Source organism: Anopheles stephensi, chromosome 3, assembly GCF_013141755.1.
Source record: "Anopheles stephensi strain Indian chromosome 3, UCI_ANSTEP_V1.0, whole genome shotgun sequence".
NCBI classification, from domain to species: Eukaryota; Metazoa; Arthropoda; class Insecta; order Diptera; family Culicidae; genus Anopheles; species Anopheles stephensi.
The window spans coordinates 23,440,483-23,460,058 of NC_050203.1; the positions used below are offsets into that span (position 1 = coordinate 23,440,483).

At 43.8% G+C, this 19,576-nt stretch overlaps 1 protein-coding gene across 5 annotated transcripts in view; it reads left to right on the top strand.

Annotated features, from left to right (window-relative positions):
- Positions 1-19,576, top strand: part of LOC118511319 — a 263,012-nt gene that overhangs the window by 85,639 nt on the left and 157,797 nt on the right. The window contains exon 1 of one of the 5 annotated variants that reach the window (XM_036054237.1): positions 12,820-14,421. The exons of the other annotated variants lie outside the window; for them this stretch is intronic. The gene's annotated coding sequence lies outside the window, so the exon portion shown is untranslated. Of the gene's footprint in view, positions 1-12,819; positions 14,422-19,576 lie in introns of those variants that run through there. 5 annotated transcript variants of the gene reach the window in all.

Genomic DNA, 19,576 nt, shown 5'->3' on the forward strand with positions numbered 1-19,576 from the left:
CTACTGCTAGAGCTACCGCTGCGAATCGTCCTTATTTGATGGAGTTGATAGTGAACCGATAAATCATGCTGTCCGGTCCGGTGGTAGTTAGGGGGAGCGACTAGTTAAGGGTTCGTTCTACTGGGCAGAAGTGGAGTTGGCACACTTTATCGGTGCGTAGGATGACTTGTTACAGTAAATTGATTGCTAGAGCAACATCGCACGATGAAAATAATTTATCGTTACTTAGTTTTTCTTTCTGAAGAAGAGAAAATATGAAAATCATGTCATCCTTAAACAAGGAAAAAAGTTTTAAATATTAAAATTTATTTTATATTTTTATAAATATTAAATTAAAATATACAGTCCTAGATAAAAAATAAACAGTAAAAAGGTATAAAAACCCTGTCACTTCTGATCGTGAAAATTCACACGAACCGTCTTCGGTGATCGGTACGCACCGTAATGAATGCAGACATATTCATTTAGCACGCCTGTAAACTCGTCTAGAGTATCGAAAAAACAAACCTGTCTTAACAGTGCGTGTCCTTTCAATCAACATTCCGCTGTTTCTTTTTTCCGATCTTCATCAGCCACCATAAACAACATTACCAACCATTACACTGTCCGATCGAATTGAGATGAAAGTCCGATTACTTTTGCGACAAATTGTTGATGGCTTTGAGCGTGTGGAAAATTAAATGAACTTATACCGCCCCAAAAAACACTAAAGCAGCAAGTCCACTCACACCCTGCCCCTTTTTGGTTGCTCAAATTTAGCAAACGACTTTATTTAATCAATGAACCAAAGTGACGGAAGTATTGAAAACGTCACCGGCGGCAGTGGTACCAGCATGAGAACACGAGTAAAACACGCCCGAAACTGATTAACATTCGGTGGGGGTAGAGCGATACACTACAAAAAGAAACCCCCCCCCCCCAATGATATGAACGATAAAGCGGGATAAAACAACTCCCTACGAATGAACCGGCGTCGTTTGGGGTCGTTTTATATTCAACCGAATGCGTTGTTGAGTGCTACGCCGCCAGCCCGGTTAACGCCGCTAAACTGACGACGAGATTGATGATGATTGATATTCCGTACTGCACGCAGAATCGTTCGGAAGAAAGGGTCGCCGATGGAAAGAAAAAAACAGGAACATTCGAATCGGTTTACACAGTTGTCGCAGCGGTCTGTTTGTTTGGAGTTGTCGGGTTTTTTTTCTTTTTCGAGCTACTTCTTGAACTCTCCCAACCACCAATCTTTTGCGTGAGTTTACATTTATTGAGCAGTTTGTGTTGGTTGTCTTTATGTTATCAGCCTTTTTTCTCCTTTCGCGATTCAAGCTCGGTAAGACACAACATCGGCAGTGGGTTTTTGGGTGTTAAAAATCGAAACGCAACCACCAAAAGACGATCAGGTCCCCTTTAATGACAATACCCCTTCAAATAGTGGGTCCTGAGAATTCGAACAAGTGTTTCGGCGGGGTCGGTTTTTTTACGCCTGTCAGATCGTCAGCTTAACATGCGTTGCGAATGGATGTTTAAGAGACAAATATTAATGGAAGTTGCGTGGCTGTTTTGGTTAAGTCGTCGGTATAGTTCTGGCAGTGAAAATAGGAATGGAAGATCTAGCTACATCAATTTACGTTAACAAGAATGCTTCAAACATTTGCCTTAATGTTGAAGAATCCATCAGAATAATTTTCTATTTCTTCAGAAAACTGTATCCTCCCAAGATTAACTTTACTGTCAAAGTTTCTAAAGGTTTATTGGTGTATTTTACTATTTAAAGTTTATTTAACTTTAATAAAATTTCGGATATCTAGAGATCTCATGTTTGAAGTGTAGAACGCCTAGAAGTATGCAATTATCGTGCAGTCATCAATCGATTGCTTTCCTTCCAATCGTTTGCTGGTTACTTGTGACCGATGTGATAAATTTTTCAACAGGAACAATATGATACGTTACTTGTGATATTTTTTGTTGAACTTAGCCTTAATTATAAAGTTTCGAAGTAAAAAAGCCAGAATACACTCCTCATATTCAAAGTGGGCCACTTTTAAAAAAATTAAAAATTTTTATCTTATATCGTTTGAAATTGGTTTAGCAATATGGTTAAGCCGTTCTACTAGAATTAAAAAAAATAATTTCAACGTTTGTTGGACAATAACGAAATAGTGGTTAAGAAAATTGCATACTTTCAGGCGTTTTGTTCTTTGGAAGCGTCTTATACTTCTTGACCTGTTCTAAGAAGCTCGTTGTTAGGAATGGGCCAGATCTTTAATCGGATTATTGAAATCTCAGTTTTGTGCTGGATTCTACCTTCCAAACTTTTTGATAACTCCATGAAGGATTACAGCTGAAAGTACTGGTACTGCACTCAAAAAATAATTGCAATGGATCTTTATAGGATCTGTACAATCTGTACAAGCAAAAAGGAATTTCCTTTATTTTGGCTTTCATTTCAATTAATATGCTTTTTGACAAAAGTAGAAATATTTATATCAGCTCTGGCATTCTTTCAAAGCTCCATGATAAAAGCCATAGCAAAATCAATTACGCTATGAGGTGTCTGTATCGAGGCGTATAACCCACCCGATTCCATATGCCTGCAACAGTAATCGATTAACCGCGAGTCGATCATATGTAAGGAAATGTGTAGAAAACCTAATTCTAAAGATAATCTAGTTTTCCTTCTCGCAAAAACCCATAGAAATTCACTTTCGTTCGACAGCGAATGGCCCCAACGGGATACCCGTCGCTGGTGATGCAATCGTGTGCTATGATCGCGATCGATTTTTAACGCCTCGTGTCATGCCGGTCCGGTTTGCCTTTCCAGCACGGCGACCTCCGACCCGACGATCCGTGGTGCTGATTAATTTTTCCTCTTCCCGGTCCCGGGTACGGAAGGAAAACTCTCCCAGCGAGCAACAAGCACCATAGATCCTTATCGGCACACTATGGAAGGTGTTTGGTGTGTACATGCAATAAGTAGAGAGAGAGAGAGAGAGAGAGAGAGAGAGAGAGAGAGCGAGCAAGAGAAAACAGTTAAACCCCAAACTCACCCAAAGCAAAAGCCTAACATGACAGGACACAACATACAGCACAAAAGCAACGTATACTCGCTTGCAAAAACATACGCGGCGGACATGTATCGCGTGAAGCTGTGGCTTTGCGCCCAAGTGTTCGCTGCATGATCGCGAAAATGAAAGAGCGGGTGTTAAATCAACTCCAACACGGTTGGTGACAGGGCCAAAAAGCTGTCGGAAGCAACCGATTTGGTCGCAATCGAAAGTGATCGTGATTCGCGGGCGGATTTTTTTGCTTTTCTTGCTGTTGAATGGTTTTGTCAAGGGCCTACCAGATTGTGGTAGATCAGTTTCCGATTCCACGGCCACCGGATGGCGCTTCATTACCGGTCGTGTTCCGCTATCGATCCGCTACCATCGACCATTCGTGTGAATCGGTGACACTTAGTGTCAGCCATCCTCCCCCATCGCGTCCACCCTCGATTGGACAGTTCGATGATTTTGGACAAAAACCCCTACAAAAACAGTGGACATCTTCGGAGAAAGATGGCAGGAAAAGCAGACCGTTAAATGGTCGTGTGACATGTTGCATGTCGCGAGGGCTCGTGAGGGCACCACACACACACACACCGGACAAACTGGTGGCTGTTGTGGGTTAATGTGTTTATGTTTTTGTTGTCCTGCCGTGGGGGAGTTTTGTTTTGCGCGGAAAAAGTGTGGGAAATGTTTCATCAACCGATCCCGACAACAAATGACCAACAGCACTCTCTCGGGAGGATGAAGGGACACGCACGCAGATATTTGCAGATAGTAGAGAGGGCTTGCGTTTTCGCGAAAGGTAGATAATCTGTCACCTGAGAGGTCTTGGGTGAGATATTTCTGGCCCCGCGGTTCCATTTTCTCAACATTTCACCTCCCGCTATCCAGAAACCTTTTTCCAACCCGACGCGCACCCGACCGTGTCGCGCTTCCATACGTTTCCTTTTCAACCTCAACTTCGTCACGAAGTCGGCGTCGTCTGCCGACCAAATAGCTGATTGTCGACATTTCGACAACAATCTGCGCACAGATTTGTGGCCAACAGAAAATTTGGAGTCTGTTGTGCTGGACTCTGTGTGTGTGTGCGTTGGAAGATTTAAGTGAGCGAGTTTCATCGTTTAGATGACTAGCATAGATTGGACGCCACTGAACACTATTGTATGGTTATTTTATGCTTTTCCCTTCTTTCACTCCCAGTCTGTCGGTCGTCCATCAGATACACTTTTCGCACCCGCGCGAAACAGTCGGGTGGCGTTAATTTGTCTGCCTGTAGACTCTGATGACGGCGGCTCGAAATTCGCTCGATTGTAGTGGCGCGGGTGCCTTAAGATCGTGGTAAATAATCCACAATAAGTTACGTTAATTAAAACGCTCCCCCCCCGTAGCCCATATTAATAGTGAATTTACGGGCCACCGTCATAATAAGCGATAAAGTTGGTTGTTTTATATTTTTGTTTCAGTTTGCTGTCTCGACTACAGGTCTCTTGCTCGCTCGCTCAAGTCTTTAGTGTAGTATCCAAGTGGGTTCGCTTTCTGGGTCACCTGTTTACGATTGAGTAATTACTGGCGAACTAGCTAGGGTAGGACGCAAGGGGTGGGATAGTCGGGACTGGTGCGGGAGCAAAAGTTTTTCCTTGCAAATTGAGCATTTTCCGGCAGATTAATGATGCCTTTTTTCGTTTGGGGATCGCTTTATGAGCTGGTGCTGTCTTGTCCATGCCATGGCGCTGAGATTTACGGCAGGTAAATAAAGTTTTCCACTGTTAACGAGGCGATCTTAAACCTGGCTGGGGTTTTGTAGTGACAGGAACGCTCAATCGGGCGTAAAAGTGATTTTTTATTTGTACAGAATCATTGATCACATGCAGTTACGATGGAGAGTATTGGTCACGGTAGAGCAGCATGGGTGAAAAACGTATCAAATTTCTTACATGGGTTCGTTTTCCTGCGTTGATTATGGTCAACTGAAGTATAGTCCCAGTAATAAAAAAATGTATTCATTTTCTCCATAATTTCGGCTTTTTCCAACTCTTGGTGTTCCGTCAGATCATGGTTGGAGGCCTTTCTATCAAGAGTTCTCTAAACAATATGTGTTAGTATCGATTGAGGAAAACTGATCATCTGCTTGATCTTAATTGTTGTCTAATGCGCAGACAAGGACAGACTGTACAGGAACTTCTCCAAACCATGAACTGGCACTATGAAAACTGGGCTTGAAGTATGGACAGGTCCAACTAACCGATCACCAGTTTTTCATCATTATATTCTACTGCACTTGAAGATCTTACAAGACTTGTGGCTGGCCGGGGCCTAATATCCTTTTTGTGATCTAGCTAATCATCGGAAGGAATCAGTTGGAACAAGGTGTCCGCCTGAAAATAAGGTCCAGGACACAAAATCATTCCTTGGACAAAACTACTAAAAATAGTCAATATCCCCTTACGAATTATAACAATTTATACTTCCCTCAAACATTTTCATAGCTCGTCTATTGCGTAGAACAGTCCACTTACATTCAACTATATCAACAGCAAACCACAACAAGCGAACTTGGCCACTTGCAAACGTCCTCGTGTCGTATTTCATCAAACGTCGTCGCACGTGGTTGTTGTGCTGTACGCTTGTAACATCGAATCCCTTTCACAGCGGGGGGAGATTGCCCAACTGTGGCTGGCATGTCGAGTGTGTCGAGCAGCCGCGAAATGTAAATACAACCGGAAGTCCCTTTTCTGTAAGGGGCGTGTTGAACGTTATTACCATCTCGAGGTACGGAGGTCCTTGAGCGCTGTAACTTGAGAATTCTATTGTCAGAAGATTGCTGGCGGTTTTCTGGAGGGAAAATCCTTACGTTGTTTTAATGCGGAGCGTGATCTGGTTGGTTGAGGGTTCATTGAACATCGATGATGGACTGCTGAAAGGATGGCTATGTTACGCCGTAATTTTTAATTGTGTGTTTGAGTTAAGAGAGGAGTGATGTGTTTTGTGAGCAAAATAAAATTTATTCTAATAGTCATTTAGATTGATAAATATATTTCTCCTCCTTTTTCAGGTATGTTGCATCTTGAAAGGTATTCTTATCCCAAATGATTGCTCTCTAAGGGTGAGTAGAAATTTGTTTTTGTTTTTATTTCCCTGGTGATGTGAAAATCGGAGCCTAAATCTTTCAAATCTTATCTCACTTTCTGACGACCGCTTAAAAAAAGATTCGTCAAAGCTTGCACTTGCTCGCCCTTGCCAAATGGGTTACTTTAACAGGAGAAGACAAAAAAAAAGAGGTAACTCTTTCAACTAAACTGTCCATACAATGTTTCCAGTTCCCAGCCGAAGCCTACCCTCCAACAAACGCCAATGTCGAATGTTTGTCTTACCCGCCACGGTTGACCGTTAAAAGCCGCCCAAATTCAATTAGAAAGAATGATGTGGCTGTTTGGCGGTTGGACTTTTACTTTCCGTGCATACGTCACGCCGCAGCAAAAAAAAAAAGGGAACTCCCTCTCCCTTTCGATCCACAGCTGCTGGGTGCTTAGGCTTTTTCGGACGGAACATAGCGGTCGTCATGTCACTTACATTACCCGCTGGTGAACTTGTAAAGCTGCGTGCGCACTGACCAAACAGCATCAAACGGCCGACTGTCTCATAAGCTTCACTTTCTTTTCGTCTCCCGAAAAGAAAAAAATGAAACCATTTCCCGGTTGGCGATCGCATAAGGTCTCAATTGTTGTCCCGTGTCATCGGCATCTGATTCGGCACGCTAGTGGGTTGGCAGAGCTGTCGGTACTTGTTGTACTGTTGCGGGCCGGTCGCGAATCGTACCGCCCTTAAATGGGAGCAACGAGGAGGTGCTCAAGGTGCTCGCGATTTTGCGGCCGTTAACAGATGATGAAGCTTTGGGAAAAATATTTTTGTTTTTATTTTGTACGTGTTTTTGAAAAATTGAAAACAAAAAAAAAACAGAGCGCTCGAGACTCAGCGAGGTGGTTCCTCCAACTCGAAACAAACACCCCTCACGCGTGTTTGGGATCGAACCGCCGAACATCCGGTCAACGTACGGCCCTCCTGGGTGGTCAAAAGTGTGGACCATGCTACCCTCTTAAGCACCGAAATATCTGGCGCATGCTCTTAAACGCACACCTAGTGCGTTTTATGACAACTGAAACGGACTGAAACGCATTTCTTTGAAGGTTTACCCCTGTTCGGCTCTGGGCGGTTGGAAGGCGTGCGTTGCTTTTTTCGCGTGGCTGTAGGCCCGATGACCAACGACAGACGGGATGGCGTTTTTGGGCGCACGAAAACACGCGTCCACGAGTGGCGCATGTCAATGCCCTTTTCCGGTAGATCGATTGTGTAGCCGTATCTGTCGGATTGATCTTCAAATACAAACAAGGATGATTTTGTGCGTAGAGAAACGTTTCTTGGTCATTCGAGGATTGAGAGATTGTTGGCAAGGTGTATAGGATAACTGATATCCAGTTGGGGCTTAGGGACGTTATCGATATGCTTTATATGTTTTATTGAAGAAATTGTATTTTAGGGTTATGTATGCATTATAGCTTTTGTATTGTGTGATAAGTTATTTTCTGTGTTTAGTGAACAAATTAAGAGGTAATTGGCTGGGGCAAGAAAAACTTGCAATAGAGAGGCCCTTCCTGAGGTCCAATTATAAGTGCTTTAAGTCTTATAACATTTTCTCAAAAACTTAGAGGGAATAGAATCTGGTCATCCCACTTTTTTTTAGACCCATTCTAATTTAGCATAAACTGGAGAAGAAATTAAAGCTCTGTTTAGGAGTCCTAGTATCTATTCCTTTGGCACTACAACCTCGAGAGGTCTCGGGCCTGCCAATTTCTGACTTTCTGTGTCTTGATTTTACCCGCAGTAAAGTAGTCAGCCCTGCGTACTGCCCTGTCGTGTGAAGACCGGCACTGCTATTGCTTCGGCCACCAGACCGCCCCTCAAAGTATACTTCCCCACCGAATAAAATCTACCGCCTTACTAAAAATTTAGCAATAATTTACCTACTGTATTCTATGCGTTTTGTTGAAAGTCATCCATAAAAGCACAAACGTGTTCAAGATAACCGCCAGTGTGTGTAGCACGGAAAGCAGTCTTCGAACACAGCCCTATTCTTTACCATACATCCCACCTAGTAAAGTTGATCCACACGTCGCGTTAGCAGCACGCGTAGTGTATCGATGCAAAAAGTAAAACTTCTTCCCGACAGTACTGTTGGGCGCAACCGTTGCATAAGTTATGCTCACCCGCGGCCATACACCGTACGATCGCGATGTTATGTTTCGTTTGCTTTATTTTGACGATCGTAGGGCTGCTGCACTGCAGACACCACCACCACGATCGAGTATCTTAACGATGGCCCTTTGAGGTTTGGGTGTTTGTCTTTGTTTCTGCTTTGTTTTGTTTCATTATTCATCCCTTGTACACCTCCCTCACCACTCTCCTTTTCACCCGGCCCGGTTGGCAAGCGTACGAAGAAAGGAAGGGTTTCGCTACTTTACCTGAACATCTCGGAAGTTGATTTTACATTCGGTGGGCCAGCACCACCCTGCCCTGGTTCATCAGCGTTTAATGTAGGGCGCTATAAAAACAGAAATTAATCTTAGATAAATTAATCACACACACACACAAACACGCTCTCTGAGCGCTTAGCGCAGTTTCAATGTTCGCTCGCCCTTAACTTAAACAAATTTGCCTCGGCTCGCTTTAACCCTCTGAAGCTGCGGTGCGTGTGTGTGGTTTGTGTGGAGTGGCCCTTAGCTTTTTAGATGACCAACCCTCGGATGACCGTTAGCCCCGTTCGGAGGGTTTTGAGGGGGGGGGGGCCCTAAAAACGGGTGGGACCTCGCCGCTTTTGCCAAATGTCAGACTCCACCAAAATGCGTCCGCTCTGATCACTCGGACGTAACTGACCACTTCCTAGCTGTGGCAAGTGATTGAACGCATGTGCGAGGTTTGGGGTTTTGTTACTGAACCGATGAAATAATCGTCCAAAGAAACAACAACAAAAAACAGCTCTCCCAAAACAAAAAAATCCCGCGGGAATTCGACCCCGTGCTGTTGTGCTGGGCCCTTTAAACCCATTTCTTTCTTTCTGGCTGTGGTGTGGGGTGCCCATGCACGGGGACCCGACCGGGAGGAATTTGATCCCATAAACGGTGCGCAAGCAGTGGTCAAAGTGGTAGATTAATTTTTAGCCACCATCTCAAAAAAACCCTTCCGAACTCCGTGTGGGTCAACTTGCGCAATCGATCGTTGCAGTTTATAGGTGAGTCTTTTCTGTGTGCGAGTCTGGGTAGCCCTTATTGCTCTCTTCGAGGGCCTTTCCTTGTAGCAGATCGTATCGGGGACGCACTGCATATGGCGCACCGATGGAGTAAAGGTAGTAAAAGTAGTAAAAATTGGTGCACGATCATCATCCTCGTCACCACAAAGCTGAAGCAGTTAAGATTCAAATTAGCGAACGCATTCGATTGGGTTTTGCTTTTTCGGGGTTGAGATTTTTCGATAGCTGTCACCTGCGTGTGTTTGGTTCGGAACATTCGATATCGATGGTTCTCCGCGTAACCTTTTCGACCATCCAAAACTCATCAAAAGTGTCAGCTCATGCCAGCGAAAGTTAACCACAAGCCTGCGTCCTAGTTTTTTTTTGTTGCTTTTTTGGATGTTGGTTTTAATCACATTTGTTTGAAGCTTTTGGCCGGTAACTTATGGACCGAAAGATGGGTCTCCGTTCGTTCCGTGGTTATTAAGGGTGATACAGTGGATCGCGAATGGTGCGACAATATTAAGCGTTGTTAATGGGAGTATTTTATGGTGGCTAATGACAGGGTCGCAAAGGGATGCATCCTCCCGAAAAAAAAACAAACCAAGAGCTGTCTCGGCTCTCTTCGAAGGTCGTTCGCACACGGTGGATGTATATTTTGCTGGTTAATGGCATGGTATCGATCTAGCGGCTCTAGGGTTTGCACAAATTGATGTGCTTTTGGCGGGGTCACGTTACGTAAAATGCTGTTGGGTCCTACTTAATAAAGACATTTTCATTAAAATGCTGTTTAATATTTTTGATGTTGTTATGAAATTCAGATTTGAGACCCAAACCTTAAACACTTCATTTGTAATTGTATGGTTGGATGGTTGGCTAGCTAGTTTAGAGAGACTTTATGTGCTTAGACTTCATTCATCTCTTGTTTGAGGATACATTGCTCTTGTTAAGAGAAGTAAATATTTTTCACATTTTTTCATTACCTTGCACATTTGGTTAACCAACTCAAGGCAACAAACATATCAAATTGCCTTTAGTAAAGCCGCCCCGAAAATCAGGTTTTTTACCTCAATTTATTGGCCTTTGGCATCGGTTTATCTTTCCGAGCTATTTGATCTCCATGACATTTGACTTTTTTGTCGAACGTCGATCCGACGAAAGTTCTATGCAAATGAAGCCGATAGTCTACATCCCACGCCAAACGCCGTCACGTTAATCGTTCTTCAAGGAAGAGAAAATCAATCTAAAACTGGATCAACCCGGGCTGTTTAAACGCACTCGGGTTGTAAGATTATCACTTCTCATTGAACGCTAGTGAAAGTTGAGCACGTCGTCGTTTTCTATTTAGAACATGTTCCGGTCCACGCGTTCCGGTCTTTTTCTTTCGTTCTTCACCTGGCTGTAAAGAGAAAACACCAACGAGGCACAAACCATTGCAACCGTCACTAATTAGTAAAACAAAGTCTTTTGAGCGATGAGAAAGCAACAGACGATCAGAGATGAGGTGAAAAAGATCATCATCGTTGGTTCATAATTTTTCCCCTCTCTACTGCCTACTGCTGGAACGTGCCGGTGCTTCTTGGACCCTTTTCTCCATGGCACCTACATCACCAACCAGCGCAAAGAACTCTCGCTAGAACGTGTGTAGACGGCGTTAAGGCGAGAAGATTGTTTTCCACCTTTTCGGGTTGTACATTGATTAATTGTTCGACTTCTGACGCCAACGGGGAGGTGAGGACGTTCATCAACGGCAAAACAGCAACGCCGCCATCATACCATCGGCGGACAGCTTCGTCATGGTCGCGCGCGAGCCCAAGAACTTAGCAAGCGCTCCCCTCTTATCGGTGGGCGTGTGTTACAACTTTTACAAGCGCTGTTGTTGATGTAAGCCTCGGCGGCGGTAGATCGATGGAACGGTGACGATCGATCGACAGGTTCAACCGGTCTCGAGGTTTTCTCCTCTATCTCCTCGATGCCAGTGCATGCGTGATCCATTCCGTAAGAGTTCTTGGAGCAACAAACTACCACGAACATGGGAATGCAACAAAGGCCAGCGGTCAACGATGGCAAAAATGAAAGCGGATAGAAGGAAAATGATTAGCGCACATTCCTTGATTGATGAGGTACCCCGAAACGGGGAGCATGATTGATTCTGAAGCGCACGATGCACCTGCATTCTGGTTCGGTGCCCCAGAATTTAAATTTCGGCCCGCTTTGCCCCTCGGGGTGAGAAACGATTTGGGGTTCTAGAGTAGTTGATTGGTTGCTCGTTGGAAGCTGGGTCGCCTGCTCGTCCAGGCCAATGGAGCTATCAGTGATCTGTGTGAATAAATGGGTACTACATCAATCAATTTTTAAATGTATTTGGACCACAGTTTAGCAAAACAAACACAAGAGCTGCAGCATTGTGTTGCGGGCCTATAATCAATGCAACCTTCCGCTGATTATTGATATTGAGAAGATTTTTTTTCAATTTTACATTATATATAGTTTACATGCATTGTATTTCATGTAGAATGAATTCAGAAAATACGTTAAAAAAACTTACTTTTTAAAGGAAAAAATTTAATAAAGAAAATCATGCCCTGTTCCACTGTGTAAAACACAACTTTTTACGATTGTGTGTGTCCGCTACACCACCACGGTCGAGCACAATTCATTGATGAAATTGTACGCCTTACACCATCGGTTGGTGGTGTAAACGCAGTTACACCACACCGTTCGAGCAGATTGCATTGCCTGTTCGAGCAGTTTGTTTGCGTCGAGAGTGAATCTCTCCGAGCGAACTCACCGGGTCAAACGCATTGTTTTCAAAGTTATGCTCTCTCGAAACTATGGGATGGCGCACAACTCTAACTGGGTAAAATAAATTCATGTGTTAGAGTGTTAATAGACATTTACTATTGAAACATGAATTTTAATCTATATTGTTGAAAATATTTAAGTCGATAACAATGCCAAAATTTAATTTGTTATCCTATTTCTGAACATAATAAGAAGTACAAAATTTAAAAGAATTTGCTGTCAATCTTCAGCATATAATCGTTTGATTATGAACTGTAAAATAAGAATTTCATGAAAGTTTATTGGATTTCAGCATGGACATGTACTCTCCACGAAGGTATTGCATAGGCTATGATATCGAAACAATTGAACATGTTTAGTTCCAAGAAAAACCAATAGAATTACGTAAAAATTAGGATAAAATATAAAGAAGAAAGGTGTTCATGTTTCCAACAAAATTCATCAGGAAAGAATATTTGTTGTTTTGTTTATAGAAACATTGGTTCTCTAAGGTCTCTTTCGACTTTCGGATCTGACCAGAATGAATCATTTTGCGGGGTTTCCATGCTCAAGAGCGAATGTAGCTCTCTCATTATGCTGCGCTGCGGTTCGAGAGTAGGAGAGAGTAAAAGAGCGTAACATAAAACTGCTCGCTTGCGTGTGCTCCGAGCTGCAGCGAGCGCGACCAAGCGCAACACTTTCCAAACGTCGTTCGTTCGGGCAGGATGTGAAGTTGTTTACGTTCGCCCAGAGTGTGTGTTTTTCATCGCGGTCGCGGTAAATGGTGTGAAGAATAACCGATTGTTTTCATTCCGTCCTAAACGACGCGATCAGTGTGGAATTGTATTCAAAGTTTATACGACAAAGCATCAAACAAAACTAAATCGATCGTGAAACTGTGTAGATCGTGAAGCATTGTTATAAGCAATCTTGATGAAAGAAAGAGTGTAACAGCTGTGAACGAGTCGTGTACGAGAACAGTTGCTCATCTCTCGACAACAATTAATTCTGGATGTGGAAGAACAACTTCTTCCACTGTGTGTGAGTGTATTCCCGAGTTGTTCGTCCTTTTATAAAAATATCTCTGTGCTGACTGTGTTCTTTCGGAAGTGCCTTGATAATATTTTTGAAAGTTCAAAATAGTTTACGAATATTTCCTTTGGAAACAATCCCAACGAGAAAAAGGTGTTCCAAGTGATGTGCATTACTCCCCTGCATTAAGGTGCTACGAAGAAAGGTTTTTTTTTACCGTTCAAGAAGATGTGCCTTCTATTCAGAGTGCATCACGCGGAAGATGTTCTCCAACAGCGACCCTCCAATAAAGTGCGCTGTCGGCAGTGAAGAAAAGAAAATGCTTCTAAATTAAGTTCAATGGTGAAGCGCCTTCGCCAAGCCTCCATTATTATTAACCTTGCTCGGTATGGGGAAAATGCTCCCGATATGCCGGTACGCGGCCCACTAAGTGAAGTGCAGGCGTCCCTCGTCGCGTGTGACTAAGGAAAGTGAAAACAGACGCGGCCGCTCGGCTCGGCAAGTGTAGCAGGCCTGGGCAGTAGAACCAGCATCAAAAAGGGCCTCCGTCATCTTCTTCCGGCATTGGTTCGGTTGCTCTTGGACCGCGAGTGCTCGTAAATTATGATAACGAACGTCGGGTGCCGTGCGGTTGTCTAATCACTGTGAGGGGTGAGATAGTGCATTCCAGCATCATCTCGGGGCTCATCTTGAAAGTGTGTCCACTTCTTCGATCCGCCACGAGTGTGTGTGGTGTTTTGTGTGTGGACGCCAACATTCCTAGGCCCCTAAAGGCGGTCCGAGCCCACTGCGGGACGATAATTGCGATCGGTGTGATCTGGCCACAGTTTTCGTGGTGCTGCACTGGTACGTGTCCCTTTTTGTGTGGTGTGATGCTGTGTGTGTGTGTGCTATTCTCTACCAGTCTGTGTGTGTATCGTGCGTACGTGTGTGCATCTGTTGGTTCTAAGTGATATTTGCTCTACGATCGTACGAAGAAGAAAGTGATTAAAACCTACCTTATCTTAAAGCCTCTGGTGGCGGATCGGTTGTGTGGCCTGGAATTTATGGCCGTGGTCAGAAGGGCAACCAGAGAGTGGTGCCGTTGAACAAAGCGCGCCTAGCGAAAATCATTCTGGACCACTTCACGGCAAAGCGAGGAAGCTGTTCGAAGAAATTCCCCCAAGACCAGCTGGGAGCTCTGGCGGAAAAATAAGAAATCGGAAAGTGAAGTACTCGCCTGGAGTAGGGTTCGATTGTTCTGCTTCAGAAGAAGAAGACCAACGAACGAAAAAAAAGGTGAGTCTCCCTCTCGATCGGTTTCATTTGGCTCAAGTGGATCCCGGGGCCGTACTTGTCTGTGAGGTGAGGTTCTAAACGGTGCGTTAAAGTGGATAGGAACACTCCAGCTGCTATGGACACCACCGACGCGATCGGCAGGCGACTTCTTGCACAGCTCGAGAAGAGGTGATTCATCACTTTGCCTCCGTGCGGTACGGATGGGCAGGCAGCGGCTGGAAAGTGTTAAAAATAAACATTGTGTAAATGAACTCTGATGGTGATCGTTCCATCGTGGTAGTAACCATTGGTGAGCCCGGTGAAGTGCTGCAGCACATAGTTTCATTCAACAAGCCTTCACCTTTGTCGCGGGCAGGGCAAGCCTCCAAACCACCGCTAAGTCAAAGTCAGCTGCCAGCTGGTTAAAAAGGGCCCTCTGCAAGAAGTGACGATCAAATGCGCATTCGATACACACGGCTCGGTGTGTGGGGTCTCTTCCAATTTTACACCGACGACAAAACAAAACACACACACACAGACAGAGAGACTCGCAAACGGACGGAAACACACAGCTGGGTACTCGTTTGCATACACCCGCAATGGATACGGTGTATGCGGGTGGTTTTGGACCTTCCAAGTGGATTTCTCCCGACGCCCTTTTTAGGGACGCTCCATCTCAGCTCAGGCCCAGTCGTGATCTATGCGCTTTTGGTATAGTCGCGTCCTAGCGACACCACTGGTGCATCATCATCAACATGCACAATAGCAGACGAGATCAAGTGGACGATCAAGCAGCTCCGGCTATTATGGGAGGGAAGAAACCAACATACACCGACAGATGTAATGGGAAGATGGCACACTCGGGAAGAGAATCGTGCGGCTGTGCGATAAGTTATCCAATGCCGTGCGCTTCGTTTGGGCCGATAGGTTGCTGCGTTCAAACAGCTGTTAAACGATCGCTTGATTCGGTTTGTTTCGATCGATAGGTAATAATCTCAACGTGCCAACAATTCCAATGTTTGACGATGAGCTTGTGAGGCTGTAGGAACCGTGGTGGGAAGAACTAGACGCAATGGGAAAGCAATAAGCGTTTGGTGGTTTGGTCTGAAGTACTGTGGAATCGATTCCTGTGTCCGACCAGCCGCTCAGTGGGTGATTGGAGAAATAATACTGATTTCGATGACTTTGAAAGTGTTTTTCAATTTATCCACCGAATCCAAAGCGCACAGGCTGAAAAGGAGGCCCGATGGTGTTGATTCAGCGTCCCACTCTCAACGCTTGGATCTACATTTCTATCGATTTATTTGTTCCGTTTTTATGGTTTCAATTACAATGGGAACCATAATGTATCGAAAGGGAACGAGTCTTTGGGCGGTGTTGAGATGGTAATTTCTGCTTGAAGCAACTTGGATTAAGTTTATTGATATTTTCTCTCAAAACAATTCGCATAAGGTTGTTTGTTTTATGTATTTAACTAAATCGTTGGTTTAGTTGAAGAAACTTCTTCATAAGTAAAGAATTAATTTCATAAGAGACTGAGTGACAGTCACTGCTGACAGTGCTTGACATTGCCTTTGGACTTTGGAGGCATTTCCTTCTCCTAATCGTGAAAGGGTTTTAAAGAATCTCTCAGAAACGTATTCTTATCTGGGATAATTGATTCTTTTGATGAATTAAACAAAATATTTATTTAAATGTTGGGTAGGATGGTTTCACTATTATTTTGAGCTTGGCTTCTTTGACTTCGTAAATTTTGTTGATTAGTCTAGCTAAAGTTTTTCGTCATCATTTGAAGCATTTGATAACTTTCGACTTTTATTTCGTGTTTTGAACCTGTTTTCTATTAAATTATATTTATTATTTTATATTTTTTATTTATATTTAATTTAATTTTATTTAATTTTATCTCGTTTCGAAATAAAATTCGTTCGGTAAGTTAAAATTTTTGTTTTAATAAAGTAAACGATCATTCATTCGAAGGCTTTTTGAATGCTTCTAATTTCTGTGATGTAATTCGATTTATTTTGAATAATATTGCATTTAATTTGCACAATCTGTCTGAAATCATTTTGAATGTTTCTAGTAGATTTAATTTAAATACATAAAATATCATAAAAAATCAACCTGAAACATCCAAACACTTGGTATACTGGCAATATTGTTGACATATTATTTGAATATTTTCTGTAGTCTATTTCGTGCTCTGGATTTTAATTCCTCTGAACGGTTTTTTGGCTCGAGTCTCGATTTGTTTACATTCCAATGCTTGATTCCGAGCCCTCCTACCCGTAGACCAACATCCCTTAGCGTCCTAACTGGCTGGCCAAATGAAAGTGAATACTTTCGCAATGAGTGAAAATTAGGCCACTCGTCAAAACTATCGCTGATCAGCGAAACTCCTGAACCGTCCGGCAATCGAACCGTGAAACAGTGAATCCTATTCACTCCCTTTCCAAAGCGGTCAAAGTCACTCCGGCGACGACGACATGCAAACTTGGTGATAGACCTAGCCGCTAACGGTCTAGTTCATGGTCACCGAAAGACAGGTCCTGTACGGTGACGAGAACCACTCAAATGTACCGACAAACCTTCGTCATCCTCCATTTCTGCCAGATGCCAAAAGCATTTGCACAAATTATACCGCCCCATTCCGTGTCCAGCGCTCGTTTGGGGGTGAATTTCTGTCGTCGGCGGTGGGTCACTGCCCCGGGAATTTCTTTGCAGACGTCGTGGCCACCAGTTACACATCGAAACTACGCTCGAACGGGCGTGCGCCCTCTCGCTCTTGCTTTAATTGGATTTACGCGAAAACAATCCGGTGTACGTGGATGGTGGCGCTGACAGACCGCCCATTAACATCTTCTGGACCGCAGAGAAAATCCCAACTCGCACCGGGTGGAATCCGCGAACCTAGGTTCGGTGGGGTCCAACCCGACTCACCACTGTTTCGAATCAAACTATCCTATCGGCTTTATTATTAAATTGAATTACAAACGCACCGTTCAGGAAAACGGATCAGGAACCCGCCAGGCACACCGAGTGCTTCGAAAGGAGACCCGGTCGGTTGGCAGAAAACATTGATCGCCTTGCCGAATGCCACCCCGAAAAGGGAGAAGGAAAAAAAAACCTACCACACCCCAACTTCCACCGGGCAGAGGGCAGAGCAACAGGAGAGTTGGCTGGTCCGGGGACCGAAAATTTGACATGGGTGGGACCGAGAACTTGATCGACGGCGAGCCTCGGCTTTGTGTTGTTTTTTGTGCCCGCCCGATTTGACGATCTGCCGATCGCTGTCAAATGGCTGGCAGCCGACTGCTTTCTTGCCTTTCTTTCAGCGCGCGCGCGCGTTCAATTATCGACCAGCGCAGAGGAGGACGAGCGCTTTTTTGGTGTATCGTCCAACAAGAGGACATTGGGGGCGCGTTTAGGAAGCAGGAAGACAACAAAAAACGCTGCACGCACCTCTCTGGGTTTTTTTTTTCGTGAAGAGCTACAACAGATGGTGAAAAGCGAAATCGTTTCGCGGATTCCTCCTTTTGACAGGCTGCTGGTAGTTCCTAGTTTTCCCTCCCTCTAATGCTCTACCCGGGGTGATCGGTTGAAAAGGAAGCGAGAGTTGTTGTCTTTTTTTTTTGCACGGTGTAGGTCTATGATTTGAGTGGGCAGTCAGAATTATGGTGCGATCGGCAATTGTTCGCATATCAAGCGAATCCCGGTTCTGTTTTGGCGTAAACCTATCCACACCCAGCTATCGCGTTTCGCGATCAAGCGCGGATTGCCGATTGGAAGGTCGACATACATGTAGAAAGCAGCCCAGCTGGATGAAGGATTGATGGAAATCGATCCATAGACCGTTGTCAGGTGTTGAGTTTTTGTGTGTTTAATGTGCACGATCGTGGACGGTTTTGCGCTTGAGCTGATGCATTTACTCGATTTTTTATGTTGAGTGCAACATGCCGAAATTGACAAATAGCTTGGTGAGGTTCAATCTATAAAAGAGGAAAAAAGGTGATAAAACTATTGCTTTGCTTAGTTAAATTTTAGTAAGTCAATTTTTGGAATATTGCGTAAATTCTTATTTTTCTGCAAGTCTTGATCAGCAACTAAAATTATGAGCAGCTTTGAAATCAGGTTTATATTTAAAATCGTTCAATGTAAGGAACCCTCATCAAAGTCTCAGGAGTATTTGTTCTCTTGGATCTGGAGTGTTATAAACATAGATTTTGGTTCTTATATTGAAAATACTTTTGATTAAAGCTAGAAAAACATGTATAGAAAATATGAACTAAATCTGAATATTATACTGACCCTAGTGACAATATGGCTCAGTATATGAAGTAAGTCCAATAGTTCATTATTTAGTCATAAATGGGATGTTATAGTTAGAAAAGGGAACAAGAGATATAAATCAGCAATATCATATTCTGCGCATTGAGAACTACCTTTGAAGCATATAATTGTTCGTTGTTCAATTACAATTTATTTGCGCTACCCTCTCTCAACTCTACTGTTTTCACTCCATATGAAGTATTATTTTAACACGACCCTTCAACAGCAATACTTTCCCGAGCGATGTCAAGTTCATTGCAAACGGTGCTTAATAAGTTTTGAAAACACAGCAAACAGGGAAACGGAATTATTGTTCCCGGTCAAAACCGTACGCCCTTTTCCGGGCTTTTCAGACATCCGAGAGCCTTTTTCTGCAGCTACTCAGCAACAGAACCCATTGCGTTGTTCGTTGCCAACATTAACAAAAAGTCACCCTCACTTTGACAACCGGAGGTAAAAGTTACCTCTTCCGATCACTACCACCTACCTCAACAGCTCCACTCGCGTAAATCCCCATACCGGAATTGGGAAGAGGCAGGGCATCATTCAACCATGGCATAAAAAAGAAGGGTGTGCAGTCAAAGCCATCTGGGCACGAGTGGCTGGCCATACCTCGACACTGTTTATTCAGTTCACGATCAATCGCTTCAGTTCATTCCGAGGACTGGATTGACTGGTGCTTGCTATGCGCAGTTTTGCGAATGATGTCCACCGAAGTGAAGCAGCGCAGATTTCGTTGATTTTACACGCATTGTACGTACGGATATTTAATCCCTCGCCCGTGGCCAGCAAAAAAAAAACGGACCTGATCTTGATCTTAATCACCCGTGACGACGTGCCAAAGCTC